Source organism: Vulpes lagopus, chromosome 5 (assembly GCF_018345385.1).
Source record: "Vulpes lagopus strain Blue_001 chromosome 5, ASM1834538v1, whole genome shotgun sequence".
In the NCBI taxonomy this organism is placed as follows: domain Eukaryota; kingdom Metazoa; phylum Chordata; class Mammalia; order Carnivora; family Canidae; genus Vulpes; species Vulpes lagopus.
Genome location: NC_054828.1, coordinates 97004650 through 97025606, shown reverse-complemented (window position 1 = coordinate 97025606; position 20957 = coordinate 97004650).

Genomic DNA, 20957 nt, shown 5'->3' with positions numbered 1-20957 from the left:
TCTAGGATCTCTTAGCTAAAGGTGGTGCTAAACTGCTGAGCCACCTGGCTGCCCCACTCAGTCCACTTGGTATTTGCCTCAGTGTTGCCGAATGATAACATGTTTGTAAAACTACTTGGCCCTTGGATGCCTGGGTGGCTCAGCGGTTGAGCATCTGCCTTTGGCTCAGGATGTGATCTCGGGATCTGGGATTGAGTCCCAGGTCGGGCTTCCTGCATGGAGCCCGCTTCTCTCTGCTTGTGTCTCTGCCTCTCTCTGTCTCTCATGAATAAATAAATCTTAAAAAAACAAACAAAAAACTACTTGGCCCTTCAGCTTTTGGCTTTTGACTTCCCATTGTGGAAAATGATGAAAAAAAAAATTTTTTTTTAAAGATTGTATTTATTCATGAGAGACACACAGAGAGGGCGGGGGGAGAGACACAGGCAGAGGGAGAAGCAGGCTCTGTGCAAGGAGCCCGATGCGGGACTCGATCCCGGATCACTCCCTGAGCTGAAGGCAGATGCTCAACCTCTGAGCCACTCAGGAGTCCCTGATGTAAAGTTTCAGTTGTCTTTAACTTTTACCATACACTGACCCAACCTCCCACTTTCACTGTATAATTGGGTCTTAATTTTGCTAAGATTATACTTGTATTTAGAAGCTGTTACTGAACTTATGAGCTTGTTTTTTTTTTTTTTTTTCCCAAATTCATTTATTTGAGAGAGAGCACAAGCGAGAGGGGAGCAGGAGTGGGAGAAGCAGACTCCTCACTGAGCAGGGAGCTGGACTTGGGGCATGATCCCAGGATCATGACCTGAGTCCACGGCAGACAACCGACTGAGCCACCCAGGCACTCTGATTTTCATATATATCTTAATTGCCAATGGTTTTTTCTTGCCTCATGCCAAAATTTTGTTAAGTGCTCCAAATTTTGGTTCTTGATTTCCTACCTGTGGTGTGAAACTTGTTTCTTTGTAATACTGTTCTCTGCCTTTCTCTTCTGCTCTACTTGAGAGATCTAAATCTCATCCATTGTTTCACCTGAGACACTGAGCTCTATGAAAAGCTGAGAGGGGTCAGCTGGCTGTAAATTGCTGAGGTGTTGATACCAAACTATTCCTTTTGTGACAGATGGAGACTTTTGAGAGTTTATGAATAGAGTTTTTAAAAAATAACTAAAAGAAAACACTGGAACTGCTCATTGGCCATAGTCTTTGCCTTTGTAATGATTGGGCTTTAATGTAAACCTGTTTTGTTATATTCAGAGATGATGCTGGATTTCTCTCATCTGAGCATGCTGTGGTGCAATGCAGAATGCTACTTATTAAGAGGACAAGATGGTTATTTTCTGGGGACTGCTGATATAGCAAGGTCTCTCCTCCCATAGTATTATTGCTAAAGACCTAGATAGCAGGTTTCTAGTTCCCATTCATTCTATTTCTAGAAGCAAGCAAATGTTCTCTAATTGCAGGCTTGGGCTGAATGCCTCAACAGTGTTTCCCACTGTGCTAATTGGAAAAATATAATTCTGAACTAACTGTGTCCTGCTTTGCAAAATAATAGTTGGCAGCTGAGTTGCCACTTTGGTTCCTAAAGTAAAGTGGTGCTTTTTAGGTTAGCTTTAAGGATAATGGATCTTTGGAAATTCCAGGGAGAACTTTTTTTTTTTTTAAAGATTTTATTTATTTATTCATTAGAGACACAGAGAAAGAGAGAGAGGTGGAGAAGCAGGCTCCATGCAGGAAGCCCGATGTGGGACTCGATCCTGGGTCTCCAGGATCAGGCCCTGGGCTGAAGGCGGCACTAAACAGCTAAGCCACCCAGGCTGCTCCAGGGAGAACTAACGCTGTGTATAAGGACCATTAGAGATCAAGCTTCAGCCCATACAAACTCAGTGCCTATTGATTTGGTACCTTTTTCTAGGAGCTTTTATTACATTTAATTTCAATTAAAATTTTTCAAGGGGCAGGTTCTGGGAATGTTAGTCAATATTTCCCATTAGTTGAACAGTCCTAGGAGATGCCTTGTATGTACTTTATAGATTTGGAAGGGAGATAATTTTTTTTTTAGCTAAGATCTTGGGCTTCTGGCGAGCTTTCCATCCACATCAAATATGGTTAGCCTTGCCAGCTCTTTGGGAATACTGTCAGCTTGTGTGTATAGAGTTGGTGTGACACTTCTGTTTAGAATCTTTGGTTTTTCTCAAGAGTTCCTGTTAGAGTCACTGTCTAGTATAGAGAAGGGCTTTAAACTCAAAGTTTCCTTTGGAATCAGAGGTCTTAAAGGCAGTTGATTACCTCATGTGTGCAGTATAGTATAGTGGTTAGGAACATAAGATCTGGAGCCACATTTATCTGGGTTCTAATCCCAGCTTTAGCATTTGCTAGTTGTATATCTTGGAGGCTGTTTAATCTTTCTAAGCCTCAGTTCCTTGTTTAGATTGGTGATAATACTGGTACTTATGTCACAGGATTTTCATGAGGTTTATATGAAATAATGCATGTGAAGTGTGTAATGCCTGACACTTCATAAGCCCTTTGTAAATAATGTTAATGGATCTCATCCTCCAAATAAATATAGGTAATGTTTTTGATGATGTTCAACTTGACATTGATAACCTTTCCTCCTTGACTGGTGGGACAAATAATTTTTCTTAACTCGATCATCATTTCTTTTTTCTTTTTTTTTTTAAGATTTTATTTTTTAAAATTTATTCATGAGAGACACAGGGCGAGAGAGAGAGAGGCAGAGACACAGGCAGAGGGAGAAGCAGACCCCGTGCAGGGAGCCCGATGTGGGACTTGATCCCAGGTCTCCAGCATCACGCCCCCGGCCGCAGGCAGCGCTAAACCGCGGCGCCACCAGGGCTGCCCTCCATCATCATTTGTTTTTCTTTTCTTTTTTTAAAGATTTTATTTATTCATGAGAAACACACAGAGAGAGGCAGATAGAGGGAGAAGCAGGCTCCCTGCAGGGAACCCGATATGGGACTTGATCCCCAGACCTGGGGATCGCGCCCTGAGTCAAAGGCAGATGCTCAACCGCTGAGCCACCCAGGCGTCCCTCTATCATCATTTCTTAAGTCTAAAATAAAGGACCTAATTTTGGAGTGTCTTTGAGGAAAAGTACATAGGACTCTATAAATTTTTTTATTGATTTATGATAACAGAGAGAGAGAGAGAGAGAGAGAGGCAGAGACATAGGCAGAGGGAGAAGCAGGCTCCATGCACCGGGAGCCTGATGTGGGATTCGATCCCGGGTCTCCAGGATCGCGCCCTGGGCCAAAGGCAGGCGCCAAACCGCTGCGCCACCCAGGGATCCCACATAGGACTCTATAAATTGGGATTAGATTAAGCTGAGTGACAGGAAATCCTAAGAACAGAGAAAAAAAAATTTTTTTTTTGTTTGTTTTTTATAATGGCTGTTAAAGGGGCATGATGGTCATTGGGATAGATTCTATCTTTCCTCATCTTCAGCATGGGACTATTACCTCAAGACTTAAAGACCCAAACATGCCAGTTTTATCATTGGTAATATTGTTTGAGCAGGAAATGCACGTAGTTTAAATGCTTTAGTAAGATATGTGTACATGCTGGGGGGTGGGGTGGGATATAAACCCCACTCTTGGTACTAATTTCTGCCTCTGAATCCAGTCAGAAGACAAATTATAGGTGTTTTAGGAGAATTAAAGAGCTAACAGTGCAACTGAAATGGCAAAAGGCAGACACAGCAGTATCCTAGCAGTAGCATACTGGGGAAACAAAGATAAGACGTTGGAAATATTAAAACCTTAGAAGCAGAAGAACCCCGGTGAAGGTGAAGCTGAAAAACTCAGACCTCTGAGGAATGGTTGCTGTGGGCTGGAGCAGGGCCCGAACCATTGAGGGCATGCTGGCGTATAGTGACTAAGGTCTGTGAAGAGGCTGATTCTGTGAGGGCTGCTGTATAGGAGGGGATTGCTGCTGTCCTAGTGAAACCACCAGGAACAAGAAGCAAGCAAGGGGGAAGCTCCTTTCCCTCTGGTCTCCTCCTAACTCCCCCTAGTGGCAGACTGCAACAAAGAAGCAGCTGCAAGCCAATGTGGTTGGGGGAGTAGGTCTCGTGTCGTGTGTCCTGCACCCAATATCCCCACAAAGCTTAGAGGCTGAGATATGAGCTTATCCAACACTGGGGGTGCCTGCCAGATGTCTCCATTTTATTTTACTTTCTAGAGTTTTATGAATTCTTTTTCAGATTTTTTTAAAAAGTAATTTCTATACCCAATGTGGGGCTCAAACTTACAAACCCACGATCAAGAGTTGTGTGCTCAACTGACTCAGCCAACCAGGTGCCCCAGATTTATCCATTTCAGAAGAATCTTTGGAATTAATACCTGATCAGTGGAGTGAAAGTGAGATTGTGTGACTGTCCTGTGCTCCAGCAGTCTTTCACTCAGTTGCCTTAGTATCCACTGATGAATGTAACTTGAATCAATTACCACTAAGATGGTTTTAAAATGGTGATTTTGGGGGCACCTAGAAGGGTTGGTTAAGTGTCCAACTTTTTTTTTTTTTTAAGATTTTTATGTATTCATGAGAGACATAGAGGCAGAGACCTAAGCAGGGCTCCCTGTGGGACTCAATTCCAGGACCCCGGGATCTTGCCCTGAGCCAAAGGCAGATGCTCAACCACTGAGCCACCCAGGTGTCCCAAGTGTCCCACTCTTAATCTCAGCTCAGGTCTTGATCTCAGGGTCCTGAGTTTAAGCCCTATGCCCAGGGTGGAGCCTACTTAAAAATAAAATAATGGTGATTTTCCTGTTTCTCATTCCTTATATGTTTATTAGTTGACATTCTTTGGTAAAGGAGAACCTTTTCTTCTTCTCTTGCCATAGGAAAAGTGGTTTTCACTTGGGTGGCCACATACCCAGCTGAGTTGGAGTTCTAATAATACTTAGGAGCTGGGATGGAACAGACACTGGTGTAGGCAGCTAACACTCTTAACAATTCCTGGCCTAAGCAGTCTTTTAGATCTACAATTGGGTCTATAATTAACTTGAATAGTAAAAGTGTTTAGAATAAGAATTGTGTTTTACATATGGAAGGATGAAGAAAAACAACTGGAATTAGTGTTTCAGGGTCCTCATTCTCCTGAGACGACAACATAGGCCAGTGGTTCTCATCATGGCTGCACCCTGGACTCACCTGGACAGATGAGGCCTGAGTTCCAGCCTGGGGCATTAGGACGTCATAGGTATAGATGTGACCTGGGTATCAGGATTTTGAAAAGCTCTCATGGATTCCAATATGCTTCCAGAGTTGAGGGCTCTGGAACAGGCAGCTTACATTGGTCACATGGAGTAAATTAAGATTATCTGTTTCATTCCATTGGATGGGAATGAAGGAATTGAACTGGGTTTATTGGCATGCCTTGCTTTCATATCTGCACTTCCAGAAATCTATCCACTGTTAGTGTTTGACCACATGGCATGTTTGTAAATTTGACTTCTCCCCTTCAAAGAAAAAAGTTCTCAAAATCCATTCTGACCCAGCTAGTCCAGATCCAGGCAACCAGATTTAGAGCAATTCTCATGACTAATCATAAATTCATTTGAACTTCTGTAAAAATGGAAACATTTTTGTATCTTATGCATGCAGTGAAGGAGAGAATCCCCAAATGAGTAAACACAAGAGGTGAAATGTCTCAGTAAAAAGGATAGAAGTTGTTACTAGTATATGGAGCCTTTGCCTATCCCCAGCATTGTGCTACATAATTATATAAAGTAGGTCTTTAAAACTTTTAAAATTTGATGTGAAACATTTAAGACACGGAAAAGGTTATATAAAGGATAAAATAATGAACACTCTTGTACCTGCAATATAGCTTAAGGTTCCAGGGCCTGGATTGTTTTCCCTTTTTTCCATTTAGGGCCTAACTACTTGTGTTCTTTATTCGTTATGTGATAATAGATAACCAGAGCTACAGGCAAGATAGAAACTGAAGGGGAGACATTTCTTACCCTTCATGGATATAGAAAAGTATATTTAACTAACATGTCAAAATTTGAGATCCACCCAATACAACTATTTGGTGTTTATTTTTCCCATGTTCTGCAAGTAGCACATTTATAAAATCACCTACCCATGACTCCCAATCTTTTTTCATTTTTCCATGTTCTGTTCTAGTCCTTGCTTTAATTAAATACTTAATTTCTAATTAATTATGCAATTATGAAATAGATGCAATTTAAATTTCCCATGTTAAAATTTTCAGATGGATTTGGTTAAGGGGAAATCACTGTTAGGGTGGTATAAAATTATTCGTAGTTAACGTTAATTTAGCACTCACTGTGCTTTAACTCATTTATACAATAACTCAGGAAGTTACATACTACAAATGAGAAGACTAAGTCAGGGACGCCTGGGTGGCTCCCGTGGTTGAGCGCCTGCCTACCTTCGGCCCAGGGCGTGATCCTAGAGTCCCAGGACAGAGTCCTACATCGGGCTCTCTGCATGGAGCCTGCTTCTCTCTCACTGCCTATATCTCTGCCTCTCTGTGTCTCTCATGAATAAATAAATAAAATCTTTTCATTTTTAAAAAAGACTAAGGCATCCTAGGGTTTAGGAAACAATGCAAGGTCACATAACCAGCACACTAAGTTATGGTAATGGAGACATTATGGTAATGGAGAAAGTTAAAGTACAAGAAACAGTTTATCTGTGGCCCTTACAGAGAGAACACATTCATCAAGTGAGGCAGGAGCATTTCCATATCAGATAAATGGACTGCTAGATGCCAGTTGGACTGCTCCTCCTGCAGTGACCCAGTGCTAGGAACACAAGTTAAGGAGCATGGAAACAACATTGGCTGTGTGCTTTGGCAATAGCTCCTTCAGAAAACTAGCCAGCAGAAGAGCTGGATACCATAAAGGCAACCCACTGAGACTTGTGCATGTACTTGGAGAAAAGAGTCCTTACTAAGGAACCCAAGACCTGGGGCACCTGGGTGGCTCAGTTGCTTAAGCATCTACCTTCAGCTCTAGTCATGATCCCAGAGTCCTGGGATTGAGACACTACTTGGGCTCCCTGCTCAGAGGGAAGTCTGCTTGAGATTCTTTCTCCATCCCTTCCATCCCTCCCAACTCACCTGCTCACTCTCTAAAGTAAATCTTAAAGAAACAAAAACAAAACAGGGAAACTAAAGAACAGTGAGGTGGTTGTTGGCTTAGTAGATGGTAGAGATGCCTTTGTTCCCCACCTCTGGGGTTTTGGTGCTGGGAAGCTTGTACTCTACCATATTAGTGAACCAAGGTGAAGCGCTGGACTTTAAACAGTCTGATTTGCAAGTCTAATTATGGTGGTACTGATAATGCTGCCATTTTCTGCATGCCTGGCATGAAACTGGCATTCCCAGTGCAAACCTGTGGCTTATGGCATATTGGTCTACCCTGACGGCAGAAGGAGGCTTGAGGCATGATGGCGTCCTAATGGGCTAAGCCTGGTTTGCCCCCACCCTGCGTGAAAGAGGCGACTCCCCACTCTCACCTTGTACTTTAAGGCACATGATAGAGTTCATAGATAGGAGCCACTGATCTACTTGACACAAAACTGCTGGGACAAGCAGATGAGAAACCTGCTCTGGAAAGGGGCTGTTCCTGGAATTGCCTTCATAAAGCTGCTGGGTTAACACCAGACTGAGGCTGGCTTCTTTGCTTCCTTCATCCTGAGCAGCCCTTCTGGCACCAAGGAATAACCTGTTACCTCAGGATAGACAGTGGCCTTGGCAGGCAAACTTGCATCACAAGGGCCCTTTTTGTTGTAATAGTTGGAACTTGTTTCCCACGCAAAGCCCTGTTACACATCCCCATCCTTAGAGCTCGTGTGTACGCTTTATTGAGAGACTGGAATAGACAGCAGGAATTTGGCTTTTGAATCCTGAGCTTGGGAAGAAATTTTAAGGATATTATAAAGACAAGTGATGTTGTGAGTCCATCTAAAGTTTAGGAGGCAAGTTTCCTCCAGTGACAAGTATTTCTCTCCACATTTCAAGATCCAGGTTCCAGGCTGCTTCCCTTCCAGTTCCTTCAGAAGCAGGAACAATGGATACTTGTGGACATCTCAGCAGCCACTCCCTCTTCCCTCTCCCCCTTCCTTCTTGGCAGCTCCAGATTTCTGGTGGAGGACGTAAGTGGTTCCAGCTCTAAGCCAATCAAGACAAGCCAATTCTATCTTCTTCTGGGATGGACATGTAAACAAGTGTGGTCTAATCAGAGGGATTCTCAGGACTTTTGCTGGGAATTTCTGCTTTGTGATTATCACCACAATCAATCCAAAAGGAAGCATGCGGCAGCCCCAGGTATCCAACCAAAGATGCCACTAGCAATGAGAAAGTGCAGAGCCAAGGATAGAAACATTTTTTTAAAAAATATTTTTTTATTCATGAGAGACAGAGACACAGGTAGAGGGAGAAGTAGGCTCCCCGCAGGGGATCCCAGGACTCTGGGATCACAACCAGAGCTGAAGGCAGACGCTGATAGAAAAAGCTACCCAGGTGCCCCGAGAAACCGATTCTTTTTTTTTTTAAAGTTACTACAATGCTTGGCATATAGCAGGTGAGACAGCAAGGATCCTTCCCACTAAAGATCTTTGCTTTTTTTGTTTTGTTTTTTTTTAAAGATTTCATTTATTCATGAGAGAGAGGGGCAGAGACATAGGCAGGGAGAAGCAGGCTCCATGCAGGGAGACCAATGTGGGACTCGATCCCGGGTCTCCAGGATCACACCCTGGGCTGAAGGCGGCACTAAACTGCTGAGCCACCCGGGTTGCCCTAGAAACCGATTTTTAAAAATTTTTTCATTTATTTATTTATTTATTTATTCATGAGATACACAGAGAGAGGGAGAGGCAGAGACACAGGCAGAGGGAGAAGCAGGCTCCATGCAGGGAGCCCGACGTGGGACTCGATCCTGGGTTTCCAGGATCACGGCCTGGGCCAAGGGCAGTGCTAAACCGCTGTGCCACCGGGACTGCCCCTAGAAACCGATTTTTAAAACATTACTGAACTACTGGAGGAAGCCTCACTGTGGACTCTTCCACTCTGCTTCTATGAATTTCCATTGTTATTTAAGCCAGTTTGAGTCAGGTTTTCTGTTTTTTGCAACTGAAACCATCTTAACTGGTACCTGTGGGATGCCAGTTACTACTTTGATCTGAGCTGTTCTTTCTGATGTAGAGGAGGGACAACTTGGGAATCATGGCATAGGCCCTTCTGAGAATTCTAGAACCCCAGGGCTGTAGACTCCGGCGGGGGGCGGTGGAGGGGGCAGCCCTGACTTGTTCATCCCAATAGTCCTAGCAGAGGTGGAGCCCTTCTTCCCAGAGGTGAGGAGGACCTAACTGCCTGGTCCTGAGAGAGTTGACTGTCAAGCAGTTATGCCGTGTGAATATGGTTTGCCCACTGGGCTTAAAGGCCTAATTCCATATAGAGCTATATTCAAGTCCCTTTAGAACAAGGGAAGTCTAGATACCCTGTAAATAACCACAAATGTCACATTCTCCATCCTTCCCCTATCTTCATTTAATACCAGCAGCTTGGTTAAGCCTCTGACTTTTTAAAAATATTTATTTATTAACTTTTATGAGAGAGCATGCGTGGTGGGAAGGGGCAGATGGAGATTGAGAGAGCCTCAAGCAGACTCCCCACTGAGCACAGAGCCCAACGTGGGGCTCCATCTCACAACCCTGAGATCATGACCTGAGCTGAAATGAAGAGTCAGACTGACTCTAGAGTCAGAGTCAACTGACTGAGCCACCCATGCACCCCAAGTGTCTGACTCTAAATCTCAGCTCAAGTCGATCTCAGGGTTGTGAGTTCAAGTCCTATGTTGGGCTCCATGGTGGGCCTGGAGCCTACTTAAAAAAACAATAAAATGAATAAAAGATTCTGGCAGCTCAAAACACTGTCTGCCTTTTGTTTTTGTTTTCTGTCACTCCTTCCCTTTGGGTCTCACTGGATGGTCCTGGGGATGTGGCTTTCAGGTGCTGTCAGATGCCTTTTTCTATCAGCCTAGGCAGCCCTATGCCTGTCTGCACCACCCAATCTGGGACTTGATGGCAGGAAGGCAGGGCCTCCTTTGCCTCAGATTCCACTTGGGTATCTTGTTCCTTTCCCACCTAGTTGATCAATAAGATTAAGTATCCTCTAGGAGGGATTTAAAGAGAGAGGGAGAGGGAGAGGGAGAGCATAACTGATTAAAAATTAATACAAAACCACAATAACGGAAACAGTTTAGTGCTACTTTACATAAGGTCCAAGAATAGATATCAAATCATTGGAAAGTACTGAAACAGACCTAAGTGTGTAAGGATTCATTGCCAATGTAAGAGGAGTATTTCAAATCACTGGGGGAAACAATAAATCAGTAGTTATCAACTGGGGGTGATTTTGTCTCCCAGGGGATACTTGGCAGTGTCTGGAGACATTTTTGGTTGTCATACCTGGAGAAATGATCCTGGAATTTGATAGAGGTTGAGGATGCTGCTAAATATTTTACAATGTGCAGGTAACCCTGCGTCAAAGAAGTTTCTGGCCCCAAATACCAAGAGTGCCACTTTCAAGAAACCTTGGGATAAATGAGATAACTGGAAGAATTGGCTAGCCATTCAGGAAAAGGAAATGGAGTTAGATTCTGAATCATATCACAATAGAAATAATTTCAGGCTAGATAAATACATTTTAATAAGTAGAATCTTTAATAAGACCCTTAATAAAACTTAGAAAAAGACCTAGATATTTATCCTTATAGTGTAGAGACTTTTTGAACCATACAATCAGAAACAAAGAAGGAAATACCAATAGATTTAACTCTGTAATCATGACAAAACACCATAAAGACAATTTAAAAAATACCTACAAGAGTTGCAACATGTGTGACAAAGAATTAATATATTTATTTTTTCACATTGGGAGGATTTTATTAACATTGAAAGAGATTAGTCAAACATCATTTTGCAATGACTTTTTTCCAGCTATATTGAGGTATGATTGACACTAAAAAATTGTATGTCCTTAAGGTGCACGATGTGGGGTGCCTGGGTGGCTCAGTCAGGTTGAGCATTTGCCTTCAGTTCAGGTCATGATCTCAAATTCCTGAGATTGAGCCCCACATTGGGCTCCCTGCTCAGCGGGAGAGTCTGCTTCTTCACCCTCTCCTGTGCTTTCTCTCTTTCAAATAAAATCTTAAAAAAAAAAAAAAAAAAGGGATACAATGTGGTGTTTTGGTAGGAGTGATGATAATGATCAACACAACACAATTAACATATCTATTACTTCACATAGTTAAAATTTGTGTGCATGTGTGTATATGTGATGAACACACTTAAGATCTATTCCCTTAGCAAATTTCAAATATAAAAACTTACTATAGTTATCATTCTCTACCTTAGTTTTCTAGAATGTATTCATCTTATAACTTAAAGTTTTTCCCTATGACCAACATCCCCGACCTCTCCACTACCTAGTCCCTGGAAAACAATTTTTTTCATAATTGATTTATTATTGTCTAGAAATGATAATGCAAAACTCCTATAAGAATATTCATTATGCTAAGTGAAGCTATGAGCCTCATACATTTGACAAAGAAATGCATTTCTTTTTCTTTTTTTTTAAGTTTTAATTTTAATTACAGTTAACATACAGTATAATATTAGTTTCAGGTGTACAATATAGTGATTCAACAACTCCATGGGCACCTGGGTGGCTCAGTGGTTGAGCGTCTGCCTTTGGCTCAGGTCGTGATCCCGGGGTCCTGGGGTTGAGTCCTGCATCAAGCTCCTCAGAGGGAGCCTGCCTCTCCCTCTGCGTCTCTCATGAACAAATAAATAAAATCTTAAAAAAAAAAAAAAAAAAAGAGTCTGGGGACACCTGGGTGGCTCAGTAGTTTAGCGCCTACCTTCGGCCCAGGGCGTGGTCCTGGAGTCCTGGGATCGAGTCCTGCATCAGGCTTTCTGCGTGGAACCTGCTTCTCCCTCTGCCTGTGTCTCTGCTTGTCTCTCTGTGTCTCTCATGAACAAATAATAAAAATCTGAAAAAAAAGAATCTGTTTCTTGATTTGTCTCTTTTCCCTTTGCTTATTTTTCTATTTTTTAAATTCCACATATGAGTGAAATAAGAGTATTCGTCTTTCTCTGACTGACTTGCTTAGCATTATATTCTTTAGCTCTGTGTTGTTGCAAATGGCAGTATTTCATTCTTTTTATGGCTGAATAATATTCCATTATATAATATAATAATATTCCATTATATTTCAATATATATTCCATTATATGTATATATATTCCATTATATGTATATCTATCTATACATATATATGTACATATATACACATTATATATACATATATTCCATTATGTATATTTCATCCTTTTTTAAGAATTTTATTTATTTATTCATGAAAGACACACAGAGAGGCAGAGACACAGGCGGAGGGAGAAGCATGCTCCATGAGGGAGCCTGACGTGGGATTCGATCCGGGGTCTCCAGGATCACACCCTGGCCTGAAGGCAGGCGCTAAACTGCTGAGCCACCAGGGCTGCCCTCATCTTTTTTTTTTTTTTTTAAGATTTTATTTATTTATTCATGAGAGACACACAGAGAGGTAGAGACACAGGCAGAGAGAGAAGCAGGCTCCACGCAGGGAGCCCGATGTGGGACTTGATCCCGGGACTCCAGGATCACGCCCTGGGCTGAAGGTAGGTGCTCAACTGCTGAGCCACCCAGATGTCCCAATCTCACCCCTTTTTTATCCATTCATCAATTGATAGACACATGGGCAGCTTCCATAATTTGGCTAATGTAAATAATGCTGCTATAAACATAAGGGTGTATCTTTTTGAATTCCTGTTTTTGTATTCTTTGGCTAGAACCTAGAAGTGCAGTTGCTGGATGGTAGGGTAGTTCTATGTTTAACTCCTTGAGGAACCTCCATGCTGTTTTCACAATGGCTATATAAGCTTGCGTTCCCACCAACAGTGCATGAAGTTTCCCCTTTCTCCGTGCACAAGGGTTCCCCTTTCTTCACATTCTCACCAAAACCTGTTGTTTCTTGTGTTTTTGATTCTAGCCATTCTGACAGGTATGAGATGATATCTCATTGTAGTTCTGATTTGCATTCCCCTGATTGTAAGTGATGAACATCTTTTCGTGTGTTGGCCATCTGCATGTCTTCTTTGGAGAAATTTCTGTTCATGTCTTCTGCCTACTTTTAAATTGGATTATTTGGAAAACATCATTTCTTAACTGTTTCTCCAAATTTGATAATTTTATTTATTTTTATTTTTAAAGATCATTTATTCATTTGACAGAGAGCACATAAGCAGATGGAGTGGCAGGCGGAGGGAGAGGGAGAAGTAGGCTCCCCACTGAGCAGAAAGCCTGATGCAGGACCCTAGGATCATGACTCAAACCAAAGGAAGCTGCTTAACTGACTGAGCCACCCAGGTGCCCTCAAATTTGATAATTTTAAATTCTACATATAAGTGATATCCTGCAATATTTGTCTTTCTGTGACTAGCTGTGTTCTCCAAGTTCATCCATGTTATTGCAAATGGCAGAATTTCTCTCCTTTTTTAAGGCTAAGTCATATTCCATTATAGTATATATAATATAATGAAATAAAAATATATATCATAAGATATCTATTAGAATTCTTTTATTCATCCATCAACTGAAATTGGTTGTTTCCATATCTTGGCTATTGTGAATAGTATTGCAATGAACTTTGCAGTGCAGATATCTCTTTGAGATGCTGATTTCATTTCCTTTTTTTTTTTAAGATTTCATTTTATTTTTAAATTTTTATATTTTTATTTTATTTTATTTTTTATTTTTTATTTTTAAATATTTTTTTATTTATTCATGAGAGACACACACACACACACAGAGAGAGAGAGAGAGAGAGAAAGAGACAGAGACACAGGCAGAGGGAGAAGCAGGCTCCATGCAGGGAGCCGACCTGGGACTCCATCCCGGGTCTCCAGGATCAGGCCCTGGGCTGAAGGTGGTGCTAAACCGCTGAGCCACCAGGGCTGCCCTAAATTTTTGTATTTTTAAAAGATTTACTTATTTATTTGGGGGGGGAGGGGCAGATGGAGGAGGAGAGAGAGAATCTCAGGCAGACTCTCTGCTGAGTGCAGATCCCACAACCCTGAGATTGTGACTTGAGCAGAAGTCAAGAGTCTGACACTTAACTGAGATACCTAGCCACCCCTTTAAGATTTTTCTTAAAAATTATTTATTCATTTATTCATTTACTGAGAGAGAGAGGGAGGGAGAGAGAGAGAATGATCTGAGAGAGAGGCAGAGGGAGAAGCAGACTCCCTGCAGAGCAGGGAGCTAGACTTGGGCTTGATCCCAGGACCCAGAGATCATTATCTGAGCCAAAGGCTGATGTTCAGTCACCTAAGCCACCCAGGCACCCTAAAGATTTTATTTTTAAGTAATCTCTACACCCAACATGGGATTGGAATTCAGAATCCTGTGATCAGGTATTGCATGCTCCATGGACTGAACCATCCAGTCGTCCCTGATTTATTTTCCTTTGGATATATACCCAAGAAGTGGAATTGCTGGATCATATGGTAGTTCTATTTTTAGTTTTTTGAGGAACCTCCATACTGTTTTCTATCATGGCTGTACCTGTTGACATCCCACCAGCAGTGTACAAGTATTCCCTTTTCTCCATAACCTTGCCAACACTCCGTATCTCTTGTTTCTTTCTTTCTTTCTTTTAAATAATAGCCGTCCTAACAGGAGTAAGGTGATACCTTGTTGTGGATTAGTTTTGATTTGCATTTCTCTAATGATTAGTACTGTTTTTTTTTTAATTTTTTTTTTTATTTATTTATGATAGTCATACAGAGAGAGAGAGAGAGAGGCAGAGACACAGGCAGAGGGAGAAGCAGGCTCCATGCACCGGGAGCCCGATGTGGGATTCGATCCCGGGTCTCCAGGATCGCGCCCTGGGCCAAAGGTAGGCGCCAAACCGCTGCGCCACCCAGGGATCCCTAATGATTAGTACTGTTAAGTACCTTTTCATATACCAACAAATGTTGGCCATTTGTATGCCTATTCAATGTCTTTGGCCATTTTTTAATTGGGCTATTGTTACTACTATTGAGTCTTGTGACTTCTTTGTATATTTTGGATCTTAACCCCTTATCAGATATATGGTTTGTAAAGCTTATCTCATGCTCTGGAGATTGCCTTTCCACTTTGTTGATTGTTTCTTTGGCTGTGCAGAAGTTTTTTAATTTGGTGTAGTCCCATAATTTTGCTTTTGTTGCCGGTGCTTTTAGTGTCATCGAAAAAATCATTGCCAAAACCAGTGTTGGAGAGCTTATTCCCTATATTTACTTTTAGAAGCTTTATAGTTTTAGGTCATATGTTTAAGTATTTAACCTATTTTAGGTTGATTTTTGTATATATTATAAGGTTCCAATTTCATTCCTTTGCATGTGAATATCCAGTTTTCCCAGGACCATCTGTTGAAGAGACGATCCCTTTCCCTCTTATATATTCTTGGCACCTCTGTTAAAAATCAATTGACCTTATAATCAACTAAAAATTAATTGATCATTAATTAATCATATATTGGGTTTATATCTGGGCTTTGCATTCTGTGCCATTGGCCTATGAATTTATTTTTATTACCAATACCATACTGTTTTGATTACTTTAGTTTTGTAATATAGAGTGAAATCAAGAAATGTGATGCTTCTAGCTTTGTTCTTCTTTCTTAAGATTGCTTTGACTATTTGGAGTCTTTCTGGCTCCATACAAATTTTAGGGTTGGTTTTTTATTTTTTTGTAAAAAATGCCATTGGAATTTTGATATGAATTGCATTAAATCTGTAGATCATTTTGGGTAGTATGGACAGGTTAACAATATTAATCCTTCCAATCTATGAACACAGGATATCTTTCCATTTATTTGTATCTTCTTCAATTTCTTTCATCATCAGTTTTTAGTTTTCAGTGTAAAGATCTTTCACCTTCTTGGTGAAATTTATTACTAAGTGTTTATATTCTTTTTGTGCTACTGTAAATGGGATTATTTTCTTAATTTCTCTTTCAGAGAGTTAATTGTTAGTGTATAGAAACACAACTGAGTTTTTTTTTTTAAGTTTTTATTTATTTAGTCATGAGAGACACACAGAGAGAGAGAGAGAGAGAGAGGCAGAGACACAGGCAGAGGGAGAAGCAGGCTCCATGCAGGGAGCCTGATGTGGTACTCAATCCCAGGTCTCCAGGATTAGGCCTTGGGCTGAAGGCGGCACTAAACTGCTGGGCCACCCAGGCTGCCCCACAACTGAGTTTTGTTTTGTTTTGGTTTTTTTTTTTTTATTTATTTATGATAGTCACACAGAGAGAGAGAGAGAGGCAGAGACACAGTCAGAGGGAGAAGCAGGCTCCATGCACTGGGAGCCCGATGTGGGATTCGATCCTGGGTCTCCAGGATCGTGCCCTGGGCCAAAGGCAGGCGCCAAACCGCTGCGCCACCCAGGGATCCCGACACAACTGAGTTTTGTATGTTGATTTTGTATCCTGCAACTTTACTGAATTAATTTATTTGTTCTAAATATTTTGGTGGAATCATTAGGGTTATATATATATATATATATGTGTGTGTGTGTGTGTGTGTATATATATATAAACTTGAGATCATATATGAACTTGATCATATGTATATACACACACATATATACGTATATACGTATATACACACACACACACACACACATATATATATATATATATATATATATATATATATATATAATCACATCATCTATAAAAAGACAATTTTACTTCTTCCTTTTCGATTTGGATGCTTTTGTTTCCGTTCCTTGCCTAATTGCTGGCTAGGATTTTCAGTACTATGTTGAATACAAGTGAGCGTCCTTGTCTTGTTTCTGATCTTAAGGAAAAGTTTTCAGCTTTTCACAATCAAGTATGATCTTAGCTATGGATTATCATACAGGGTCTTTATTGTGTTGAGGTACCTTCCTTCTACACTCAATATGAGAGCTTTTATCATGATAATACATTCAGTTTTGTCAAGTCCTTCTTCTTCATCTACTGAGATGATTGTAGGTTTTTTTACCCTTCATTCTGTTAACGTGGTGTACCATGTTTATCGATTTGCATATGTTGAACCATTTTTGCATCCCAGAGATAAATCCCACTTGATTGGTGTACAATCTTTCCCACCCCTCAGCTTTATTGAAATATAATTGATGTATATGTATGATCTTTTTAATATGCTCTGTGGAATTTGCTTTGCTAGTATTTTTTTCTTGTGTTAAGACCTTTTAAGATTTACTCTCTTAGTAACTTTGAAATATGTAATACTGTATTATTAACTACAATCACCATGCTGTACATTACATCCCCAGGACATATTTATTTTATTTTATAACTGGAGGTTTGTACTTTTTAACTGCCTTCACCTACTCCATCCACTCCCTAATTTGATTTCTGTATCTATGAGCTTGGCTTTTTTTTTTTTTTTTTAGATTCCACATATAAATGAGATAACACATTATTTGTCTTTTTCTGTCTGACCTATTTCTTTTTTTTTTTTTTTAAAGATTTATTTTTATTTTATGATAGACAGAGAGAGAGACAGACAGGCAGAGGGAGAAGCAGGCTCCATGCCAGGAGCCCAACGTGGGACTCGATCCCGGGACTCCAGGACTGCACCCTGGGCCAAAGGCAGGCGAGAAACTGCTGAGCCACCCAGGGATCCCCTGTCTGACCTATTTCACTTAACCCCTCAAGATCCATCCATGTTGTTGCAAATGATAACATTTCACTTTTTTCATGGCTGAGTAGTACTGGATATTGGCCTGTAATTTTCTTTTCTTGTAGTGTCCTTGTCTGGCTGTGGTATTAGTCTTAACATATAAGGAGCTATTAGAAATAGTCAAGAAATGGGAGCCTGGGTGGCTCAGTTGGTAGGGTGTCTGACTCTTTTTTTTTTCTAAAACTTTTATTTAATTATTCATGAGAGACACAGAGAGAGAGGCAGAGACACAGGCAGAGGGAGAAGCAGGCTCCATGCAGGGAGCCTGATGTGGTACTCAATCCCAGGTCTCCAGGATTAGGCCTTGGGCTGAAGGCGGCACTAAACTGCTGGGCCACCCAGGCTGCCCCACAACTGAGTTTTGTTTTGTTTTTTTTTTTTTTTTTTTATTTATTTATGATAGTCACACAGAGAGAGAGAGAGAGGCAGAGACACAGTCAGAGGGAGAAGCAGGCTCCATGCACTGGGAGCCCGATGTGGGATTCGATCCTGGGTCTCCAGGATCGTGCCCTGGGCCAAAGGCAGGCGCCAAACCGCTGCGCCACCCAGGGATCCCGACACAACTGAGTTTTGTATGTTGATTTTGTATCCTGCAACTTTACTGAATTAATTTATTTGTTCTAAATATTTTGGTGGAATCATTAGGGTTATATATATATATATATATATGTGTGTGTGTGTGTGTGTGTATATATATATAAACTTGAGATCATATATGAACTTGATCATATGTATATACACACACATATATACGTATATACGTATATACACACACACACACACACACACACATATATATATATATATATATATATATATATATATAATCACATCATCTATAAAAAGACAATTTTACTTCTTCCTTTTCGATTTGGATGCTTTTGTTTCCGTTCCTTGCCTAATTGCTGGCTAGGATTTTCAGTACTATGTTGAATACAAGTGAGCGTCCTTGTCTTGTTTCTGATCTTAAGGAAAAGTTTTCAGCTTTTCACAATCAAGTATGATCTTAGCTATGGATTATCATACAGGGTCTTTATTGTGTTGAGGTACCTTCCTTCTACACTCAATATGAGAGCTTTTATCATGATAATACATTCAGTTTTGTCAAGTCCTTCTTCTTCATCTACTGAGATGATTGTAGGTTTTTTTACCCTTCATTCTGTTAACGTGGTGTACCATGTTTATCGATTTGCATATGTTGAACCATTTTTGCATCCCAGAGATAAATCCCACTTGATTGGTGTACAATCTTTCCCACCCCTCAGCTTTATTGAAATATAATTGATGTATATGTATGATCTTTTTAATATGCTCTGTGGAATTTGCTTTGCTAGTATTTTTTTCTTGTGTTAAGACCTTTTAAGATTTACTCTCTTAGTAACTTTGAAATATGTAATACTGTATTATTAACTACAATCACCATGCTGTACATTACATCCCCAGGACATATTTATTTTATTTTATAACTGGAGGTTTGTACTTTTTAACTGCCTTCACCTACTCCATCCACTCCCTAATTTGATTTCTGTATCTATGAGCTTGGCTTTTTTTTTTTTTTTTAGATTCCACATATAAATGAGATAACACATTATTTGTCTTTTTCTGTCTGACCTATTTCTTTTTTTTTTTTTTTAAAGATTTATTTTTATTTTATGATAGACAGAGAGAGAGACAGACAGGCAGAGGGAGAAGCAGGCTCCATGCCAGGAGCCCAACGTGGGACTCGATCCCGGGACTCCAGGACTGCACCCTGGGCCAAAGGCAGGCGAGAAACTGCTGAGCCACCCAGGGATCCCCTGTCTGACCTATTTCACTTAACCCCTCAAGATCCATCCATGTTGTTGCAAATGATAACATTTCACTTTTTTCATGGCTGAGTAGTACTGGATATTGGCCTGTAATTTTCTTTTCTTGTAGTGTCCTTGTCTGGCTGTGGTATTAGTCTTAACATATAAGGAGCTATTAGAAATAGTCAAGAAATGGGAGCCTGGGTGGCTCAGTTGGTAGGGTGTCTGACTCTTTTTTTTTTCTAAAACTTTTATTTAATTATTCATGAGAGACACAGAGAGAGAGGCAGAGACATAGGCAGAGGGAAAAGCAGGGTCCCTGCAGGGAGCCCAATGAGGGACTCGATCCCAGTTCTCCGGGATCATGCCCTGAGCCAAAGGCAGACACTCAACTGTTGAGCTACCCAGGCATCCCAGATGTTTGACTCTGGATGTCAGGTCTTTTGATCTCAAGTTCAAGCTCCTCCCATTGGGCACGGAGCCGACTTTTAAAAAATAATGAAGAAAATGGTAACAGACTACAGTTGAAAATGAGCAATGGAAGTGGATGGCCAGGAAGATATTAAGAAAAGAAAGAAGGTCAATAAACCTATGAACAATGCTTAATTAATTAATTAATTTTTAAAGATTTTATTTATTTACTCATGAGAGACACAGAGAGGCAGAGACACAGGCAGAGGGAGAAGCAGGCTCCCCGCGCGAAGCCTGATGTGGTACTCAAACCCGGGACTCCAGGATTACGCCCTGGGCCGCAGGCAGGCGCCAAACCTCTGAGCCACCCAGGGATCCCTAATTTAATTTAATTTAATTTAATTTAATTTAATTTAATTTAATTTAATTGTTTTGGAACAATGTTTGTTTGTTTGTTTGTTTGTTTGTTTGTTTATTCACTCATGAGATACACACACAGAGAGAGGCAGAGACATAGGCAGAGGGAGAAGCAGGCTCCATGCAGGGAGCCTGACGTGGGACCCCATCTCAGGTTTCCAGGATCACACCCTGGGCTGAAGGCAGTGCAGAACCGTGAGCCACCTGGGAGGCCCATAATTTTAGCAATTAACAGAGAAATAAAAATTTAAGGGTAGATGCTTAGTTTACCTGGGATACTGGAAAGGAGGAAAAACTAATAACCCCCATTATCGCATAGATAAGGGTTGGAGAAATGGATACTCTCATGTATCATTGAGAGAACGCAAAGTTATATCCTTTTGAGGGGCAGTTGTCAATATAAAAAACTTAAAAAGTGAATGATCATGAAAGTATGCAAAAAAGAAAGAACCCTGCAAGACTTCCCATTATAGCACTATTATAATAGATAAAAATGAGAAAAAGTCCGTGTCCAATAA